Genomic DNA, 18,485 nt, shown 5'->3' with positions numbered 1-18,485 from the left:
GCCTGGTCCGGCCTCGCCCGGCCTCCCCGCCGGCCAGAAGCATCTCTGGCCGCCTCCCGCCTGCTTTGTCTTCCCCGAGGGGAGCGTCAGGGAAAGAAACAACTAGCGGACGTTTAGCAGGCCCCTGAAGGCAGCCCTCTGGCGGGAGGGTTTTAGGACGGATGTTTTATTGGGCTTTTAATATTCTGTTGGGAGCCGCCCAGAGGGGCTGGGAAACCCATAAATAAATATTATTATTATTATTACTATTACGGGCAACGTCCTGACACTTGCAGCCCAGCTATTGATTGACAGGTCAAGTTCAATTACATGGGACCTGTGGAGGTTTCCATGGGGAAGTGTTTTGCTTTCGGGTGTTTTTTTAGGTCCTGTTTCCTGCAGAGGCCTTTATGGAATGCCTCCAAAGTCATAACCAAACTCATTCTCTCATTCTCTTCCTTATGTGGCAAAAACCGACAAAAGGCACACGCTGTCTAGTCACAGGAGGGAGGTCTGCTTAGGGTTGGGGAAGCCCCTAGGTGTACAGAAGAACAAAAAAGCTTTAGGCAAGATGCTGAGGCCACAGGAGCTGCAGGGGAAAAAAAAAATGGTATTTCTGTGCAATGGAGTATCCTGGAAAAGGGTATGACTGGCTGGCTGCCCTATACAGGAGTGGTCCATACTGCAACATTTTGATGTAGGTAGGCACCACTTGTATTTCCTGAACACACGTCTACCAATTTGTGCCTAAAGCAAGGGTGAAATCGTAATGTCTGCAACTAATGCATGTAGTTTGTGATGAGCCTTTTTGCTCATTGTCTAGCACGGGTCAGCAAACTTTTTCAGCAGGTGGCCGGTCCACTGTCCATCAGACCTTGTGGGGGTCTGGACTATATATATATTTGGGGGGGGGGGAATGAACGAATTCCTATGCCCCACAAATAACCCAGAAATGCATTTTAAATAAAGGCACACATTCTACTCATAAAAACACACTAATTCCCGGACCATCCGCGGGCTGGATTGAGAAGGCGATTGGGCCGGATCCGGCCCCCGCGCCTTAGTTTGCCTACCCATGGACTAGCATCTCTGAGCCCCAAAAGTATCCCCAACCCGCTTTTGGATTAACTGACCTGGTGGGGTTTACCATCTTAGAACTTCTTATCCCATCATCTCACTAGCCCATTAATCTAAACTAGGCCCAAATGAACAGGGCTAGAAATACCTAAAAATTTCCCCCTCTCAATCAAGTTTGCTGTTTCTGGTTAGCTTTGTCCCAGATTATCTTGGGCAGACTAAATATAGGCACAGTCAGGAACTGATTTGGTCTTTCTGCTGCTCTGACTCATTTTTCTTGGCTTAGAAGGGTTCAAACTCGTACTGTGGTTCGCCACAAAAACAAGGTCGATTAAAAAGGGGAACAGCAGGATGATAAATAGTGCTTGTGAAGTTCATTTTAAAAAGGAAGTTGTTCAAGTTTCTCCGGCCCATAAAGGAACTAACTCCAGTTTTTCTTTTTACAAAACTAGCTAGTTCAGCTGGGGTTCATCCTTAGCCATCCCTCCCCCCCCCTCCCCCCGGGTTCAGAATGTTATAAGCTGTTGTGCCAAAGTACAGGATCCAAGTGTTATTCAGGGCCACACAAGTAATGCAGTGTAAGATGTCTGACAGAGAGTGACAATTTCCCCATAATTGTATTCTACTAAAAAAAAGTTTTGCCCTCCTTAATTTGTGCTAGCCCCACAGCTGTTAAAGGTGTAAGGCATCACATCCTTTCTTGTACCTGTTTTCACTGCAAGTTGCTTCTGTTGGAAGAGAGTCAGTCTCTTCAGCAAGGAAGATAAAGGAAATGCCTCAGATTCCCTCCGATTGCATAGCAATAGTGATTAAATGACTGAGCAGCCTCAGCAACAGCGGTGTCTCTGTATCTGCTTAATAAGACTTGGAATGCTGTCTTCATATTTTGCTTTCTAATTTTCTTTATAGGTGTCTAACTGACATTAAAAAAGAAAGAAGATGAAACACGAAAGTGCAGGAATGAACATGAAGATGAAATCATTCAAAGTTCTACCCCAAAATGAACTTAATTCACCTTCAGTTTACCTGGCAACTCTGGGAACTACTCTCAGAAGTAGTTCAAGAGTTTTGAATTGGTTCAGTTAGGTGCCACAATGGAGCAGGCTCTCTGATTCTTGGGGATCGCAATGTGTCCATTCTGTGAACAAAACTGGACTTTGCAGGTCCCAATAATATCAGTAGCCTGCTCCTGAGTAACTTGGAGCAGAGGTTTCAGGGAGGAGGTCCCTGTTTTGTGGAACAGCAGTATTCCTGTTGAGATACGGTGGTCAGGCACTCTTTGTACTTACTGGAAACTGGACCATGATGCCAGCCAAGAACAAGCATCCGTTATCACAGCCTGTTATTCTATTTCATCCCCTCAAATCAAGGACGACAATTCAGGGCTTCACTACCTTGAGATGCTGGCTTTTCTGCAATTATGTTGAGCCCTTGTTGAACTTAGGTTTCAACAGATGCCCTCAGCATACTTGGTTGGAATAGCACACATGGAATGGCATTTTTGGATGTAATCAGGTTGCAGATGCACTGCTTGTAGATTTGCCCTTTACATATGGTGTCCAGAGAAATTTTTAAATTCTCTATTGGTTCTCAAATTGATCCTCCCAGGAAGTGATAGTTGAATTCTTAGCCAATAAATACACATCTGGTAGCCATATTTGCTCTGGCACCTAAGAAGCTTCATTCCAGTTATGTTAATGCTTTGTAATTTTCAATTTTTATGCTGTAAATGTGTGATTTTAGAGGAATGTTTTGCTTTTGATCCTCTTTATTCATTGTGAAAGCCTTTGGTGATATACAATAAATCGAAATGAATGATATTGTTACCTGTGAAATATTGCTCTACACAGCTTTCTGTGAAATATATAATGTGTTTTTGGATGCTTTCAGAAATGCTTCCTTGTTGGGAAATAATCGTTGGACTATTTTAGAATGCAATGGTTTGTAAACAGATAAAGAACGATGCTAGGAAAGTTACACAACAGAGGCTTGTGTGGCTGTTTCTTGCCTGTGGATTTGAAGACTGATTCATTGAATAGCTGCCTCGTGACCTACTTTTCTAAGAGAGCCTGCAAATACTGAGCCTAGGATTTGCGACTCTGGTGCTTGCCAAGAACATTATTCACAGGATCAAAATGGAATTTTGGACTGGTGACTCAGGGCTTCAGTAGGAAGCTTGGGAGCCAACTACTAGGGGCTGAGGTCCCTCCCCCCCCCCCAATAAAATATTGGAGGGGGCCAGCATCCCACCCCCACGTTGATGGGCATTGCCATTAAAATGGTGTGGGTGGGTGCTGTCATGTGATCAATTATGTGGGCTGGAGCTCACCGGCCCCCCCCCCATTTTAGTCAAGGTGGAACCCCTGGTTGGAAGGGGTACAGCCGAGGTTTGCTACTATTTGTGTAACTGGAGAAGTACATTTCTTTTCAGAGTTCCTCATCTTGTTTTATATTGTGTCTGGTTAGTGAGCCAGGATTTGGGGCTAGCCCATTCACTTACAGCCCTGGGATGTTGGGCTCTCATGAGCATGGCCAGTGGTCAGGGATGGCATGTGAGAATGCATTTCCTTAATGTGTCTGATGCTAAATGAATCTTCGCTCCAGTGAAGAACAAACTATGCTTTTCTCCCCTAAAAAAAGCTATTGGTTTGGTCATGCACTGTCTTAATCAATTGATTGAAACTCCTTTGATTAACTGACATTTTAAAAAATCAGATGGCAGTCCTAGTAATAAGTAAAACTTGAGTAGCTCATTTAGGAACAAACATGAAGTAAATAGCAGTAATTTCTTAAATTTCTCTCTCTGATTTCCTGCATCACCAGTGATTTTTGACCAGATGTAATTTACATGCCTTTCCAGCTTTCTGATTTTATTTATTTAAAGTATTTTTACCCTAATCTTCAGCCAAAAAAAGAGGCTCCCAGAGCAGCTTACAAAGATCAGTAAAAAGGTAGGCCCTGTCTCAGGCTTACAATCCAGAAGACACCCCAGAAAAGAAATCCGGAAGGGGATAAAAGCAAACTCAAGCATCCGTTGTAAATGGTCTTTCTGTCACACTACAAAACTGCACAAGTTCTACAGGGCTTTGCTTCCTTGGAAATAAAAAATGTGTAGCAGCCATCTTTGTATCCAAAGGTCAAAAGTGCCCATTTAATTGGGCAACTTTGCAACAGGACTTGCAAGCCCAGACTCACATTCCAAATTCCTAAATTCCTAAATTCAGGCATTACTTTCAAGTAAACGGTATTCCACAAATTTGATCCTAGCTGCAGGCTATGAGAAAACAAGGCCATCTGTATGTGTGATGCGCAGATCCAGACACAACAGGACAAAAAGGAGCATCGTACTCCTGGAATCTGTTTCTGAGTCATTTTCAGTGAGAGGCACTGACTAAATACTTCTTGACACCTGGTGACCCAGGTGATCCCCTGGTGCACTGGAGGTCTGTTCTTAACCTGAAACTGTTCTTAACCTGAAGCATCACTTTAGCTAATGGGGCCTCCCGCTGCTGCCACGCCACGATTTCTGTTCTCATCCTGAGGCAAAGTTCTTAACCCGAGGTACTAGTTCTGGGTTAGCGGAGTCTGTAACCTGAAGCGTATGTAACCTGAAGTGTATGTAACCCGAGGTACCACTGTACTACCAGAAAAATGCCCATGAACTCTCCCCCTTCTTATCTCTGTACATTAATTTTGCACCACCCTGTGCCCCACAGTCCCCAGGATGCACATAAAATAAGTACATCCTTGTGTTGCCCCAAAGCACCACACGTCACATGCTCCCCAAGGAAAGCTTCCCCCCCCCCTTGTTTGCCTGGTTCTAATGGAGGCATGTTCCCCAATCTTCCTTCATCCTTCATGCTAGCATGTTAAAACAAGGAAAACGTATTTCCCTATGAAACAGTGTATAAAATTGTTTATAAATGTATATAATTCTTGCTTTTGAAACTTGTTGGTTGTTATAAGAATTTTAAGGTCATACACATAAAAAATATGTTCATAACTGTATATATAAACCACATGTCTGAAACCCCTCAGATTAGGTCCTGAACAAATTGACCTCAAAAATTTCTCTGCAAGGTCAAAGTGGAAACCTCCCCATTGTCTCTTTCCTCACAAATCCTCACTTAAGGGCACATTCAAGATATGAAGAGGGTGTAAGCCTGTGACCTGTGACCTAGATTCAGGAATTAAGTAGTTATAATAACCAAAGAGCAGCCAAAACCCAGATAATGCAATCAGGTAACTTGCCAGACAGGAGATAAACAACGCATTCAGATTTCTGTTGTAGACCGCCTTTTCTGTGATGTATGTACAGTGGTGCCCCGCAAGACGAATGCCTCGCAAGACGGAAAACCCGCTAGACGAAAGGGTTTCCATTTTGGAGGTGCTTCGCAAAACGAATTTCCTATGTGCTTGCTTCGCAAGACGAAAATGTCTTGCCAGTTCCTGCGGGGTTTTTTTCCTTTCCCCCCCTTTTTCCCAAGCCGCTAAGCCGCTTATCAGCTGATGGCTAAGCCGCTTATCAGCTGATCTTTAAGCCGCTTAACAGCTGATGGCTAAGCCGCTTATCAGCTGATCTTTAAGCCGCTTAACAGCTGATGGCTAAGCCGCTTATCAGCTGATCTTTAAGCCGCTTAACAGCTGATGGCTAAGCCGCTTATCAGCTGATCTTTAAGCCACTTAACAGCTGATGGCTAAGCCGCTTATCAGCTGATCTTTAAGCCGCTTAACAGCTGATGCTAAGCCGCTTATCAGCTGATCTTTAAGCCGCTTAACAGCTGATGCTAAGCCGCTTATCAGCTGATCTTTAAGCCGCTTAACAGCTGATGCTAAGCCGCTTATCAGCTGATCCTTAAGCCACTTATCAGCTGATCTTTAAGCCGGCTAAGCCGCTAATACTGTAGCGCTAAGCCGCTAAACCTCTAATGGGCTTGCTTCGCAAGACGAAAAAACCCGCAAGACGAAGAGACTCGCGGAACGGATTCTTTTCGTCTTGCGAGGCACCACTGTATGATGTTTCTGGGGGTGGTCTTGGACTCCAGGGCGGGCAATGTAAAATGTCTATATAAGGGCTTGCATGCATGGATCGGGGTCCTCCTCCTCTCTCCTGCGTGGGAAGGGGGCACCCTGTTGCAACGGTTAATAAAGATCAGGCTTACAAGCTGCTTTGCTTCTCAATATTCTCTGGTTGGTCTCTGTTATTTTCTCCTACTGATAGAGAACCTACAAAAGGACTCTATATGGGCTCTTGGGTACCCCTTAAGGGAAAAGGAGCAGTTTTTTTATCTTATATCATTGGTCATGTGTGCCTCTTTGTGCTGTGCGCCCCCACAGTCCCCCTTTCCTGAGATCATGGAGGCTGCTTCCTGACAGAGTTTCCCCAGGTGTGTCGCCTGAAAGGATCTCCAGGTTCTTCCAGATGTTCTGATTCCCGTATCAATGAATTCCTAGGAGAACCTATTCCCAGCTCTGCCTAACCTCTGTCTGGAACTATGTAAATTTTACTAATCCTGAGGAATGTGACACCTTGACCTGCGCCTGAGCCACTGTACTCCCACCTTATGTGTGATTTGTTTACAGATAGGTAGCCGTGTTGGTCTGCCATAGTCAAAACAAAAAAATTCCTTCCAGTAGCACCTTAAAGACCAACTAAGTTAGTTCTTGGTATGAGCTTTCGTGTGCAAGCACACTTCTTCAGATACACTGAAACAGAAGTTGCCAGACCCTTCTATATAGTGAGAAGGTGGGGAGGGGTATTACTCAGAAGGGTGGTGGGAATGGGTGAGTGGCAGATAGCTGAGATGAGCCTGTTGACGACTCTTAACGACTGCAATAGGTCTTACAGGAAAAAGCAAGGGGTGAGAAGGTGAGAAATGGCTTTGTCATGTATAATGAGATAAGAATCCAATGTCTTTGTTCAGGCCAGGTCTCTCCATGGTTTTAAGTTTGGTAATGAGTTGTAATTCAGCAGCTTCTCTTTCCAGTCTATTTCTGAAATTCCTTTGTAGTAAAACAGCTACTTTGAGATCTTGTATAGAATGTCCTGGGAGATTGAAGTGTTCTCCTACTGGTTTCTCTGTCTTGTGATTCTTGATGTCAGATTTGTGTCCGTTTATTCTTTGGCGTAAGGTTTGGCCTGTTTGTCCAATATAGAGAGCTGAAGGACACTGTTGGCATTTGATGGCATACACAATGTTAGACGATGAGCAATTAAATAGTCCCGAGATGGTATGTGTGATGTTGTTGGGGCCAGTAATGGTGTTGTCCGGGTGTATGTGACAGCAAAGTTGGCATCTGGGTTTATTGCAGGCTCTGGTGCCAGTGTTCGTGTTAGGTCTGGTTGTAGTATTATTGTGGGTTAGGAGTTGTTTAAGATTGGGTGGCTGTCTGTAGGCAATGAAAGGTCTTCCTCCCAGAGCTTGAGAAAGAGAACTGTCATTGTCCAGGAGAGGTTGTAGATCTCTGATGATGCGTTGTACTGTTTTAACTTGGGAGCTGTATGTGATGACTAGAGGTGTTCTGTTATTTTCTTTTTTGGGTCTGTCTTGCAGCAAGTTCTCTCTGGGTATCAGTCTGGCTCTGTTGATCTGTTGTCTAACTTCATCTGCTGGGTATTTTAGTTCTAAAAAGGTTTGCTGTAGATCTCTTAGGTGAGAGTCTTTGTCTGTAGAATTGGAACAGATACGGCTGTAACGTAGTGCCTGGCTATATACAATGGACTGTTTGGTATGTTTGGGATGGTAGCTAGAGGCATGTAGATATGTTTGTCGGTCAGTTGGTTTACGGTATAAGGTGGTGTCTATGCGCCCATCCTGTATTTTTATAGTAGTGTCCAAAAATGTATTTCTTGTATAGATTGATTCATAGTTAGGTTGATTGTGGGGTGAAAATCATTAAATTTCTGGTGGAAGGTGTCCAGGGTCTGTTGACCATGTGTCCAGATGATAAAAATATCGTCAATGTATCGCAGGTACAAGAGAGGTTTGAGTGGGTAGGAGTTTAGGAAACGTTGTTCTAAATCTGCCATGAAGATGTTGGCATACTGTGGGGCCGTGCGGGTGCCCATTGCTGTGCCGCTGATCTGAAGGAACAGGTCATCACCGAATTTGAAGTTGTTGTGGGTAAGGACAAATTGGCAGAGTTTGGTGGCAAGGTCCGCTGTGGTTTTATCTGAAATGGTGTTCCTTATAGCTTGTAAACCATCGTTGTGTGGGATGTTGGTATACAGAGATTCCACATCCATAGTAGCTAGTATAGTATTGTTGGGAAGATTATTTAAAGATTGTATTTTCCTCAGAAAATCTGTGGTGTCACGTACATAGCTGGGAGCACTGATGGCATATGGTTTCAGAACAGAGTCCATATAACCGGAGACACCCACTGTAATAGTGCCAATACCTGAAATGATGGGGCGTCCTGGATTTCCTGGTTTGTGTATTTTAGGTAGAAGATAGAAAGTTCCTGGTCGAGGTTCTGTTGGTGTGTTGGTGAGGATCTGTTCTTGGATGTGGGGGGGTAGCTCCTTAACAATCTTGTTCAGTTCTTTTTTGTATTCTTGTGTGGGGTCTGAGTCCAATTTTATGTAAAAGGCGGTATTGGAAAGTTGTCTGTGAGCCTCCTGAATGTAGTCAGTTTTGTTCATGATGACGACAGCTCCACCTTTGTCTGCTTCTTTAATTATAATGTCTGGGTTGTTTCTGAGATTATCTATGGCTCTCCTTTCAGCATGGTTTAGATTTTGTTGTAAGCGATGGTGTTTTCTGGTCACATCTGTTTGGATTCTGTGGCGGAAGCAGTCAATGTACAAGTCCAGTGTGGTATTGCGTCCATCAGGAGGAGTCCATGTGGAGTCCCTTTTTGTGTAACACTTTTTCGGTGGTAGTTGGTGGTCAGTGTTCTGTTGGGAGGGTGGTTGTTGTTCTCCAGTGGGTTGAGAGGTGTTGTGTTGTGAAGTTGTTGTTTGTTCTGTTACACAAAAAGGGACTCCACATGGACCCCTCCTGATGGACGCAATACCACACTGGACTCCTAACCCACAATAATACTACAACCAGACCTAACACGAACACTGGCACCAGAGCCTGCAATAAACCCAGATGCCAACTTTGCTGTCACATACACCCGGACAACACCATTACTGGCCCCAACAACATCACACATACCATCTCGGGACTATTTAATTGCTCATCGTCTAACATTGTGTATGCCATCAAATGCCAACAGTGTCCTTCAGCTCTCTATATTGGACAAACAGGCCAAACCTTACGCCAAAGAATAAACGGACACAAATCTGACATCAAGAATCACAAGACAGAGAAACCAGTAGGAGAACACTTCAATCTCCCAGGACATTCTATACAAGATCTCAAAGTAGCTGTTTTACTACAAAGGAATTTCAGAAATAGACTGGAAAGAGAAGCTGCTGAATTACAACTCATTACCAAACTTAAAACCATGGAGAGACCTGGCCTGAACAAAGACATTGGATTCTTATCTCATTATACATGACAAAGCCATTTCTCACCTTCTCACCCCTTGCTTTTTCCTGTAAGACCTATTGCAGTCGTTAAGAGTCGTCAACAGGCTCATCTCAGCTATCTGCCACTCACCCATTCCCACCACCCTTCTGAGTAATACCCCTCCCCACCTTCTCACTATATAGAAGGGTCTGGCAACTTCTGTTTCAGTGTATCTGAAGAAGTGTGCTTGCACACGAAAGCTCATACCAAGAACTAACTTAGTTGGTCTTTAAGGTGCTACTGGAAGGAATTTTTTTGTTTTGCTTATGTGTGATGTATTTCTGACGCTCTTCCCTTGTGCCACTGACGTTTGCAAAGGGGATGTCCACGCCAAAATGCTAACCTTTAAAAGTTGTGACCAACTTTGTTCTTGGTGCCTGCCTCCTATCATATGGTTACCAGATTTTTTTCAATGAATCCAGGTACACTTTGAAGCTGAGTAGCAACGGGGAGTCAGTAGTGGGGATGGTGAGGCAAAAGACCCTGCCCTCTCAGACATAAGTGGTGCCATAGCTCAGCAGTACAGCACATATTTTCATGCAGAAAGTCCCAAGTTCAATCTTAGATCCTCTACTTAAATTAAAAATATCTCAGATAGCCCAAGCTGTGCGGTGTTATTTTTGGTAAATATTTTTTATTAATTTTCAATTATTAAAATCTAATAACAGCCACATTTTATCAATATCAAATTACCATTCCCGTCCAAATATAGATCAATTATGCAGCCAATTATAAATTTTGAGTGACTTCCTGTGTGCTGGGTTTTGGGATGCAAAGTTCTTATTTGCCCCTGCTTCCAAAATCTTAGTTAATCCAGTTGCATTAAGTCCTGATCTTAGTCCTTTATCCATAGCTACAGAGTTATTGACTTCCATTCGTGTTGAGATATTTAATAAAAAGATTTTTTCCCCGCAAGGAGAGTTCTGTATCCTGTAAATTCTCTGTGTGAGATGTTTATTTTCCATTTGCTTCTTCATTGTTCTAATCATGTCCTGCAGCAGCATCTCTTCTTCCGCTTTTCCAGTCTTTCTCTTCTTCTGCTGAAATTCTAGCTGTGTCATTATGCCATCTTTGTTGTTTGTGTCTGAGTAAGGGAGTAATCTGGTTTCCCGCCGTAGCTCTGGGTGAAATTCCAGTTCTCCTTCCAATTCTTAGATTTCTTAACAATCTGGCGTCGCGCCAGGTCTTCTAAGGCCATAATCCGAATTGCCGTCCAGTGGAAGTTAGATGCTTTAAATCATTTCAGTGTTCTCACACAGTTCTATTTTTATATTAATACATAAATATAATTCTGTTCTCTTTTTCTCTTCTTGCTTTTTATCAATTTGTTATCGTTTAGGGGGAGGTTTGCCAAATCATTTATGTAGCAAATATAGTATATGTAAAAAAGGGTAAAAACTCCCCTCCTCCCTCATGTACGGTATTTTTCAGTGAAGGAAATCTTTCCAGTTCGAAACGTTGCAACCCAGTAATGGGATTCACTTGCCAGTTTATAATCTTGCCCTCTTCATTCTGCACCTGTCTGTAAATTAGAGCCAGAAACAGAAACAGAAGCACCTCTGCTCTTCACGGCTGCGTGGGGGGGGGGTTACCGATATGCAAAGCGCTTTTACACTCAGCTTCTACTGCCTCTCTACGAGTGAAGCTCACTCCCCCCGGGCCCTGGGGGAGCTTGCAAGGACAATTACTCCCAAATCATCCTTGCTTTCTTCCGCAAATGATCTCCGCTAGCATGGGAGCTACATCCATTAAGGAAGTAAGCACCAGAAGTGCCCAAGCTGTGTTTTTAGCAGTGTTCCCCAGTGTGGGGCTGGAAGGAAAAGTCAGAAAATGAATAGAAACATGTTGCTCTGGGGAAGCTTTTGGGTCCCATTTTGTGGGTGGCAACTTGCAGCGATCTTTGTTATTTGCAACAGCCTGGCTGGGTCTGCCCTCTGGCACCAGGCCCACCTTTGTGGCAGCCGTCCTCAGGAACACCCAGCACAATCCAAATTCAGGCCCGTGGAGCTACTGTGAGCCCGTGTCTCTGGAAGTTCACCTGCGCACACACTTAACACTGCCTCAAACAGGTGACTGGGGAGAATTAGCTGGAAGTTGATCTGCTGGCACACCAGGAGGGGACACAACAGAAACCTTGAGGATCACAAACTATTATATCTGGGGCTGAATGTGTTGTTCTTGTGGTTGTTTTAAACTCTGGAAAATCCACTGCCACACCTCTAGTAATGGATTGATGCAAGAAAATTTGGCTCAGTATGATAATGGCCAAGATGGTTAAACTATTAAACTGACTCCCCCAAGAGGGAGGGGTAGCCACCAACCTGGATGGCTTTAAAAGAGAATTACACAAATTCATGGTGGCGGAAGAGGCTATCAGTGGCTACTAGCCATGAGGACTGACGCGGGTGGTGCTGTGGTCTAAACCACTGAGCCTCTTGGGCTTGCCAATCAGAAGGTCGGCGGTTCGAATCCCCACAATGGAGTGAGCTCCCATTGCTCTGTTCCAGCTCCTGCCAATCCAGCAGTTCGAAAGCACACCAGCACGAATAGGTACCATTGCGGTGGGAAAGTAAACGGCGTTTCCATGTGCTCTGGCTTCCATCACAGTATTCTGTTGCACCAGAAGCGGTTTAGTCCTGCTGGCCACATGACCTGGAAAGCTGTCCGTGGACAAACGCCGGCTCCCTTGGCCTGAAAAGCGAGATGAGCACTGCAACCCCATTGTTGCCTTTGACTGGACTTAACCGTCCAGGGGTTCTTTACCTTTACTTTGCCTCCACAGTTGGAGGCAGCAATGCTTTGGGATACCAGTTGCAGGAGGGAAGAGTGTTGCTTTTGTACTCAGATCCAGGCTCTGGATCCAAAATGGACAAAAGAGCACAGTGGCTTCTTTTATGATACATTGGGGAATAGTTGTTGGGTGCTGGAACAATAACCTTTTCACAGGGGACACTGCCCAGATATTATGCCCAAACAGAAAATATCTCGCAGTGTTGGGGCGTTGTGGTCATATGTGCCAGTAGCCCTGACTCCTCTGAACTTGATGTTTCCACTCCCAGCAAGGAGATTGAAAGGGGGTTATTTCATTATTTTGTATTTATTAATTTTGTATACCACCCTTCATCCAAAGATCTCAGGGCAGTTCATAGCATATCTACTTTGTGCTTGTTTGAAGGTCTCTGTGCAATTGGTGACCCTGACAAAGCAACACTACAGACCTGTGATTCTAAGGCAATTGGTGCTGCCAAGATGCCAGGAACTGATGAGGCTTACACCAGGCGCCATGTTCCAGTTGCGCCTTCCAGTTGAGGAGCAACGGAGCTCTGGCATGACCCTGTCTCTTTTGCTTGCTCTTTGATCCTGCCTCCCAGTTTGTCTGTGGTCCTGATTTGCTTCTCAGTCCTCTTTTGGCAGCTTTGCTCCACGACTCCTGGCTTCCCAGTTCACATCAGACCACTGCCCCAAATCTCACCCAGACACAATGCAACAACAGTCTCCCTCCTGGGATGAATAGCAGCTTGGAGGATGGGAAGGGGGGAAGAGTGGGGTTCTGGCAGGACTGTGATGGAGGGGAGAGTTTGGCTCTCTCTCTGCATGCCACAGTCCTGGTTCTGCCCCCTCTCAGCTCCTATTGTGAAAGGAAAATGCTCAAGTGAAATGCACGGATGCCTTCAATGCCCACATCTGTCTTGGCCCTAAGGTGCAGACAGGAAAGAAATAAAGTGCAGAGGGGGTGGGGGTGAGTGGGCTCAACTTCTCTCTGCCCTTGCCTAGGATCAGGTTGAAAAAACTGACCTACAATTTCCCTCTCCCTATTGCCACTCTGATTTGCCCAATAATGGATTTTGCTTTTGCTTTCCCAAAGTCATCTGAGCAGAGGAGGATTTGTGTTCTAGGACGATACAATTTCCCCTCGCCTGCTTTGTTCTTGCAGCATCCATCAGATCAGAAATAAATGAATGAAGACTGTTCCCCCTGCTGGGAGAATTCTCTCTTGCTGGAGAGGGGATGAGGCATCGAGTTAGAGCAGCAAAGGAGGAAATCAGGTCACACTGTGTTGCAGTGCCAAGATTTCCCTCTTGCTTTGCTTGCTGCTTTTTAAGGGCACTTGACTGAATTTGAAATGTCTCAAAGGGAATAATCCACTCTCTGCACTTTGCGGAATTATTCTTCAAGCACAAAGCAATATTTTTAAATGCAATTTTTATGCATGTTGGGAAGCAGCCAGATAGCTATAAGGAAAGAAGGGAGGGTGCGAGGAACCAATCTGCCTTGTTATGTAATTAACATCTATCACAAAGAGGAAACACACAAAACAGCCAAACAGGCCAGCCTGCCAAGCGCTCAAACAACCCAAACCCCTTAAATTTGGGCCTGCAAATTAATGAGGGTTTTTGCTTTTAAAGGAGCAGGTTCTATCCTACATGGTTAAAACAAAACGAATGAAACCAAATCAGAATTTCCAAGTGAATGAGAAATGGCTCTTCTCCAGCCATGCTAGCTAAATATCACCTCCCTGTCCAAAGGCAGTGTATCTCTGAATGCCAGTTGCTAGAGGGGGCAATATTTATTTATTTATTGAATTTATAAACTGCCCTGTACCCAGAGGTCTCAATAATGGTTCCAGAAACAGGATGGTGGAGCTCAGCTGATCTGACGTGGCTAATGGCCAGGGAAAAATGGGAAGTGTAGTCCAGCCATGTCTAACTCCAAAATTTGGGACCCTCTGGAAGCCTGTGTCAAAGTTTTGCAGGTTTTTTGCAGCAGTTTTGCAGCAACCCCCCCCCCCCGGGTGTTTTGCAGTGCCCCACAAACCGAGTAATTGATACATCAACTCAGGGTTAACATTATTTAACATTAACTACAAACCCAAACATTTAGTATCCCCTCTAAACCGATGCCAAATTTTTGCAGTCATTTTGCAGCATTTGGCAGTGAAAACCCCACAGTTTGAAGCACCCTACCAACTGAGCAATCCTACTCAAACCTGAGGTGATAGCTATCACCCCCAAAATCCAACGTTGTCTGCTTCACTCCAAACCAGTGCCAAAGTGCAGCAACAGTTTAGCAGCATTTTGCAGGGCCCCACCAACTGGGCAACTGCTGCCCAAACTGGGGTCATAGTTATCACCCTGAAACCCAAAGTTTTGCAGTGAAAATACTAATGTAGGTTTGAGTAGCAATTGCTCAGTTGCTGGGACATTGCAAAATGTGGGTTTTTTATTTTTATTTTTGCTGCAAAACACTGCTAAATTGTTGCCACACTTTGGCACTGGTTTGGAGTGAAGCAGGCAACGTTGGGTTCATAGTTAATTTAACTTCCATGGAGCATAATGTGGGCTGCAGCTGGACTTGGTGGACCCTTAGTCTGATCTCAGAGGGCTTGTCTTTCAGCTGCTCTTTGGGTGGGTTTTACAAAGGGGAGCCTGGCATGTTGCAACACGCAGCCTTCTGTGCACCATGCTCTTATCATCATTACAAGACCCCTGCTCAGTCGTCTTTTATCACAATGGCACGTGATTTGGCACTTGTTTTATCCATCCTTTAGGGACTTTCCATTTCACATGCAGAAGAATGATTTTATTTTATTATTTTCAAGAAGCTTCTGATTTCCTTTTAAGTTCCCAGTAACAGTGCCAGCCTATGTCTGGGATATGGGTTGCTTTGTTAAAGATACTGCGTCTGATTTAATTAATTCATGCAACAATTTGATCTCCAATTTATTTCAATCCAAGCCTCAGGAATCAAATGATTCATAGTGAAAAGGAATCATATGGTGGCCAGACTTAATTTTCTGACTTCTTTAAGCAGGTTATATTGGATAATCTGATTACAGGCAACAGGAAGTTGACATTTAATTAAGGGGCATAGCCTTATTCAAAGGGTGTGGGGAAGGGGAACACTCTGAGCTTAGCAAAGGTGCAAAGCATCCCAGGAAGAGTCTGGGGCTCGTGGTGCCGTCAGGACAGGACTTTGGGGCAGAGACCCCGGCCCCACCCAGCAGAGTGGGCCTGAAGGGTCTCCAGTGCAACCTGGTCTGCTTGTCACATTTCAAAATTTCTAATGATGGGGTCTTCATCCCCTCTGGGGCCTGGAGGCAGATTTGGGATTCTAAGAAACTGCCGTGGGTACTACAAAACAAGCATTTCAAAGAAGAAAATGCACACCCTCCAAAGCAACAGGCAAACCAGCTATTCCCTCATACAAAAAAGCAGGCAATGCCCCCACCCCACCCCCTCAATTATTATTATGTTAAATCAACTGGGAGGGGCAGAAGGCCTTGGCTGGTGCCAAAAGTGCTGTCTGAGGGCACCCTGCCCACAGACACTGTCTTGGGAACCCCAGATGGAAATATTGACAGCTGATGGTTGGGGCAGGCTTATTTATTTATTTAGTTGCATTCACCCCCCACTTTTGTCTCCAGAGAGCTCAAGGGGGCACTCATGGTTCTCTCCCTCCTCATTTAACCCCAGCAACCCTGTGAGGTAGGGGAGGCTGAGGGGCCGTGGCTGGCCCAAGCTCACCCAAAGAGCTTCAAGGCTGAGTGGGGATTTGAACCCTGGTCTGACACGCTAACCACTACACCCCACTGGCTCTGCCAGGGACCCTGCAGGGAGGGAGCAGGATTGGCTCCTCGCTCGTCTGCTGGAGGTGCTGGCAGCTGGACCCTGGGACTTCTGCAAGAGACACAGATGCTCTGCTGACCTCCTGCCTGACTTGAAGGATGCTAGCTGAGAAGAACAGAGGAACTACACTTTGCCATTACAAAAAAGGGAAAGGGCTCTGCACCTACCCTGGACTCCGTAATATCCTGCCTCTGATCCATCCAAAGGATGACCTGTCGTGTTGCTGGTCTGCCCCTCCCAGGACGACTTCAAGTCTGAGATGATTCCAACTCTACAATTCTGTGATTCTATGAATGGTGGAAGACAAAATCCCTCTACTGCTTGAGGAAAAGAACAAGCTGAAAGCCTTGGTGCTTAGAGATTCTCTTACCATGAAGCAGTGCATTCATTTTGTTAGAGCTAATAAGGTCAGGCTCCCTCCTTCCATTGTTATTTATCCTCATGCAAAGATCCTGTCTTTTCTTAAAGTGTCCTCTAGATGGCAAGCTAATGATGCATTTGGAATGGAAGGTGATGATGTATTTATTTTTTTGGAAAAAAATACCCACAATGGGTACAATGCAAAACAGTTGGAGCCTGGATTCAGCTTAAGCCTGTCTATGTTTGTGTTGGATTGTGGCCACGAGGACCTTCATCCTCTATGATGTGGAGAAAATGGATAGCATGTTCTCTCCCCCTCTCTCTTAATGCTAGAATTTGGGGCCACACATTCAAGTATCTGGTCAGCTGCAAAAGAGGATGCTGGACTCAATGGGCCACTTGCCTGATCAAGCTGGGCTCTTCTTGAGCTCCTTTCCAGAAAGGCAGGATAGAACTGTCACAACCTAAGCGGGAAATGTATATCTCAATTGCTGTGGACCACATTTCCTAAACAAAGCCTCTCTGTGTGGTGGCAGTATACCACTCCAAGCTGGTTCATGAGGCCAGCAGCATGGAAGGGGGGCTGTCTTCTTGTCTTGCCTGTGGCTGGCTCCCTGCCAGAAAGAGGCTGCTGGACTACATGGACCTTTGGTCTCATCCAGCAAGGCTGCTCTTCAGGCCAGATGCACACAAATGCCTGGAACGCTGTCGGTTCCTAGAGAAATAGCACACCAGACCACGTCACAGATCAAATAAGTGTTGGTAGTCCATTTTTGGTCCTGTCATTAGTCAAAAAACATATGTTGCCTTCATTGAGAACTGACACACCTCTTGCTCCATGAGTGGGGTTTTCCTCCCCTTGTGTAATTGAGTAAGCATCACTTCTAAAGAACCAGACCACCGTGGATCAAAAGTGGGCACAAAAAGAGATGTTGTTCTGTCTCGGAAACAGGAGATCCTGCACCCTTTCTTTTGATCTGCTTGGCTAGTTTCTCATTCAGCCCCTCTCATCACTTTTCAGTGCTGTTTTATAGTTTAGAGGCGCCAGCGACATCATCCGGAAGCAAAGGACTCAAATTTGGTGCGTTAGAATTTGGATGAGGACATGCATCTTCCACAACTCGTGTTCTAAAGCAAAATAGCATTTGGGCTTCTGCCAGCTAAGCTATCAGGTGGCTATTGCAACGTCTTGTGGTACTGAGTTCCACATGCATGCGTGCATGCATGTAGAATGCGTGCTCCGTAACCCTGGGAGACTCTCAGAGCAACTGACAAAAAATATTCTCATAAGAAGGGGGGCGGGGGGCGCTTCTCTTGTACTTGATCCAAAAGCTGCAGTGAGTACAGAATGCTGTAGTACACTTGCATAGAACACCTGTGCCCAGAGTACCAGTTGCTGGAAGCCACAGGAGGAGGAGCGTGCTCCTGCGCTCAAACCCTGCTTACAGGTTTCCCAAGGATGTTTGTGATGCATGTGCAGGCTCCAGGGAAGGAATGTCTAATGTTGGGAGGGGTGTGTGCCCTTTTTCAATACAGGAGCAGAAAATACCTGAACAGAGCTAAACTGGTTTCTCCCTCTATGAAACTGGGGCGTCTCCTGTGAGTAACAAAGCTCGAGCGTTTGCCTGTTATTTCTCCTGCATGGAATGCTCTGAGCATCACTGCCAGGCTGCATGATCCCACGCAGCAGCCCCCTGCATGGTGCCTGATAGTTTATTTTCTTAGCGTCATAGAATGATATAATTGTAGATTTGAAAGGGACTCCAAGGGTCATCTAGTCCATCCCCGCAATGCAGGAATCTCAACTAAAACATTCATTTCCCCCAGGATGACAAGGAACCATTAATGAGTACTCTTCGATCAGTCAACCAGCTACAAAGCCGCTTAACAGCTACCTTGTTCAACCCCAATTTCATCAAGT

At 45.1% G+C, this 18,485-nt stretch overlaps 1 long non-coding RNA gene across 1 annotated transcript; it reads left to right on the top strand.

The window, feature by feature from the left end:
* Window positions 1–61: 61 nt before the first annotated feature.
* LOC308485692 lies at window positions 62–2,891 on the top strand. The gene is made up of 2 exons (XR_013990678.1): window positions 62–680; window positions 1,966–2,891. It is a non-coding gene; the product is annotated as an uncharacterized lncRNA (long non-coding RNA).
* The last annotated feature ends 15,594 nt before the right edge of the window (window positions 2,892–18,485 follow it).

This window comes from Podarcis pityusensis, assembly GCF_964106645.2.
Source record: "Podarcis pityusensis genome assembly, chromosome: 9".
Lineage (NCBI taxonomy): Eukaryota > Metazoa > Chordata > Lepidosauria > Squamata > Lacertidae > Podarcis > Podarcis pityusensis.
The sequence above is the reverse complement of the archived record's forward strand: the minus strand, read 5'-3'. Positions and strand labels throughout refer to the sequence as shown.